At 40.6% G+C, this 3,928-nt stretch overlaps 1 pseudogene; it reads right to left on the bottom strand.

Annotated features, from left to right (window-relative positions):
- Nucleotides 1-1,943: 1,943 nt before the first annotated feature.
- LOC112320401 (transmembrane protein 230 pseudogene) lies at nt 1,944-2,311 on the bottom strand (annotated as a pseudogene).
- Between the last annotated feature and the right edge of the window lie 1,617 nt (nt 2,312-3,928).

Here is a 3,928-nt window from a genome sequence, read left to right as displayed (position 1 = left end):
GGGAACCCTAGTGCATGCACTGTTGGTGAGAATGCAGACTGGTGCAGCCTCCGTGAAAACAGCAGGGAATTTCCTTAAGAAACTAAAAATGGAACTGTCTTTTGACCCAGCAATGCCACTGCTGGGTTTATATCCTAAGAATCCTGAAACACTAATTCAAAAGAACCTATGCACTCCAATCTTCATAGCAGCACAATAGCCAAGTGCTGGAAGCAGCCCAGGTGCCTATCAGTAAATAAGTGAATTAATAAACTATGGTACATTTACACAGTGGAATACTGTGTGGCAGAAAGAAAGAAAGAGCTCCTACCCTTTGAGACGACATGGATGGAATAACTGGAAAGTATTAGGCTAAGTGAAGTAAGCCAGGTGGTGAAAGACAAATACCATATGATCTCACCTATAAGTGGAACCTAATCAACAGAATAAACTGGCAGGCAAAATATAGCCAGAGACATTGAAATTGACAACAAACTGACAGTAACCAGAGGGGAGGGGAGAGGGAAATAAGGTGGGAAAGAAGGGAAAGGGATGTAAATGAATATGAATGAGGGACCCATGGACAGAGCCAAGGGGGAGTGGGATTGAGAGTGGGATGTGGGCGTGGGTAGGGCAAGGGAAAGTGGTGGTGGAAAAATGGAGACAACTGTGTTGGGACATTAATAGAAAAAAAGTATTAAAAGACAGTTAATAACCCATATTTTGTACGTTATATATGTTATACAACACATCTCTTTTTTGTTTGGACATTTTAATTTCTTTTGAACATACGTCACCTTTTGCAAGCTAGGAAACATAATTAAACTAAGGCAGTCTAGTCCCCTGCGGATCCAAGTCAAATCTGGTAATCTTCAGCAGAATGACATCATAACACAAAGTGTTAACAATGGGATTATAAACTCTAAATAACAACCACTTATCTACATTTTCCCCTTAGAAAATAGCCAAAAGTCCAGTCCTTAAAGGCGTGATATACTGAACACCTTTTTAAAAAAATTAATTTTATTGAATTTATTGGGGGTGACATTGGTTAACAAATTTATATAGGTTTCAGGCATACAGTCCTATAGTCCATCATCTGTATATTGTGTTCACCAACCCAAGTCAAGTCTCCTTCTATCACCCTTTATCCCCCCATACCCTTTTCTACCACCTGTAACTCCCTTCCCTCTGGTAATCACCATACTATTGTCTGTGTCTATGAGGGTTTTTTTTTCTTTGCTTAATCCCTTTTTCACTCAGCAGAACATCTTAATCTATAAAGGATAGAATTACCCAAATTATATGGTACCCAACCTATTGGTGAACCAGATCAGAACTGGGTGAGGAGTGTTGAACAGAGAAAGTGTTTGCATTTTCAAAAGTTGCTCTGAGGTTTAAAAAATTCCTGGTTGCTCTTAATAAGAAAGCATGTAAAAAATATTACAGATGCATTTACACTAATATTTGATTTTTCTAAGGTCTTTCACTTGAATATGAAGTTAGAGCACAGAGGATAAGACACTTAGATAGTTTCAAAATAAATTACTTAGTAATAATAAATTTGACATACTGAATTCTTCCATTTGCCATAAGAACAAACTGACAATACAGACTATTCTTGAAAATGCTCAGCTCTACAAAGGATGGCAGCAGCAACACTTTCCACTACAAAATAGACCACCCACCTTTCCCAATTAACATTGCTATTCTTCCACGATACAGGTTCACTTAGAAAAATTTGTCAGCTTTTAGTCAGGGCCAGGAGATGAAAAATAGAGCATGCCCCAATTAGCTAATTGTAAGCTCGGTTAATGTCTTTAGGATGGACCCATAAAACTTGGCCATTATTTTGTTAAACATCTTCAAACTGCAGGATTCCTTAGCCCTTAGCCAAAGTTTCTGCTTAGCATCTTAAGCTGAGCTCAGTCCCATCTAACTGCTCCTCAGGGCTGAGGTGAGTGCTAGTCGTCAAAGTCTGGAATGTCATTGCAGGAGTAACCCAGGTAGCTTTTGGATGCATAGCAGGTGATGCAAAGGCAGGAAAATCCTGGGGGGAACACTAGGATGCCAGTGAACAGGACAGGAGCGCCAGTCTGCCCCAGTTCCTGGCCCCCTGACTGACAGAGCCCACCAGCAGGAAGGAGCCTACGGTATTGAGAAAGGTGCCAATCAAAAACAGCACTGTAGCAAGCAAAATGGCCTCATGTGGGATCTTAGGAAGACTATTCTTAAACTGAAGGTCAGTATAACCATTATCCGTGCTAGAGAGCCTTGAGTATTTCACTTTATTACTTGGGATTCCAGTAGCCAAGTTGTTTCGAGATGGCATCGTAATACGCTGACACAGCGACAGTTGGCGCAAGGTGCCAAGTCGCCACGGGCCAACAGCTCACTCGTGCACGGATGGAAACAGAGACGCGCATGACAATGTATACTACATTTTTACAATCAAGCAAATTAGAGGAAAGAAAATGTTATTAAGAAAATCATAAGGAAATTACACTTATAGTATTTACTGAAAATAATTCGTGTGTAAGGGGATGCATGCAGTTCAAACCCATGTTGTTGGCCAACTACCTTGTTTTACAAAGGAGAAAACAGGCTTAGAGAGGTTAAATAACTTAACTCAAAATCACACAGATAGTAAGTGTCAGAGTCTGGATTCAAGTCTATCTGATTCCAAACATTTTAGCCTCTATTTAATAACTAAATTTAGTACTGAATTTAATGTATCCCTCAATAGAAACTTTAAAATTTCTGCTAAAAATCATCTAAGTTAATTTTTTTTTAAGTCATTGCTTCAGCCATCTTGAGTATTCACACTCACAAAGTATGTGCCTTTGTTTTTATAGTGCTTCTGATTGGTCTAGTGTTGCAGTTTTATTTAGCGGTAGACTCCTTTACTAAACAAAATCTTACAATATAACACTGAATCAGTCACAGTCCTAGTATGGAAGATTCAACCACAGATGGAAAACTCAAGAAGGAGTGAGTGAAGAGGGTTTGATGAAAGCAGTATTCAAAAATATGGGGTAAAGGGAAACCTGCAAAGGAAGTGAAAGTACCACAGGGCTAGCAACAGTAGGATGGCATGGCCACCTCTAGGCCAGAAGGGGCAAGAGAGTGCATAGGCGGTTACCAGAAGCAGGCAAGAACTATGGCTATAAGAGGAGACCATCAGGTGGAAGCTGTGGACTTTGGCAAAGGAATGTAGCCATTACCAAACCACAGCCTAGAAGGGAAGCAGTCAGGGGGATAAACACTTCTGCTTCTCTCTCCTGCCCTCAATCTCCTGAACCCAGTGGAAAGCTAGAGGACGAAGGAAGCCAAAAGACACAGTCCACAAAAGTCAACTTCCTGGAGGCAAAGAGCAAGATGGAGAAGGCCAGAGAATGCGTTTAAACAATCAAACAGAGAACATCCAGCACAAAACCAAATATACAAAACTCATAAGTCAGTGTTGAACTGGGGTGGCAGGTTCAAAGGCTCCAGCTTGCTTCTCTCTCTATACTCACTCACAGCAGTCTCTGGGGCACCTCTGTCAAACCCTAGTGCTCTGGTCTAGTCCTTATGTTATAAATACCTTGATTGCAATCTACAACGGGTCTATGTGCTTTGCAGAATCAATATGCATGTAGATAAGATCACCTGGATGTAATAGGGCAATGAGAGGCACTAGACATGATCCTGGTTCAGGATCCCAGGCTCTGGAAATAATGTCTGATTGCCTCTGAATCTGGGAAACTGAGGGCTGAATGAAATGTCTATAGAATGTATAGGCCCGCTGATGACCCATGCTAAGGTGCTTCCTTTGAGTAGCCTCATCTATTATTAAATAGAACCTTCCCAAAGGAGTCCAAAATTAAGCTTTATTGCCCTCGTATTAGAGAGAGGACTTTATGTCCAAATACATTGAAATCTGCCATTATTTATAAGACCAAATAAG

This window comes from Desmodus rotundus, chromosome 2 (genome assembly GCF_022682495.2).
Source record: "Desmodus rotundus isolate HL8 chromosome 2, HLdesRot8A.1, whole genome shotgun sequence".
Lineage (NCBI taxonomy): Eukaryota > Metazoa > Chordata > Mammalia > Chiroptera > Phyllostomidae > Desmodus > Desmodus rotundus.
Note: the sequence above shows the minus strand (reverse complement) of the source record. Positions and strands in the feature narration are given on the sequence as shown.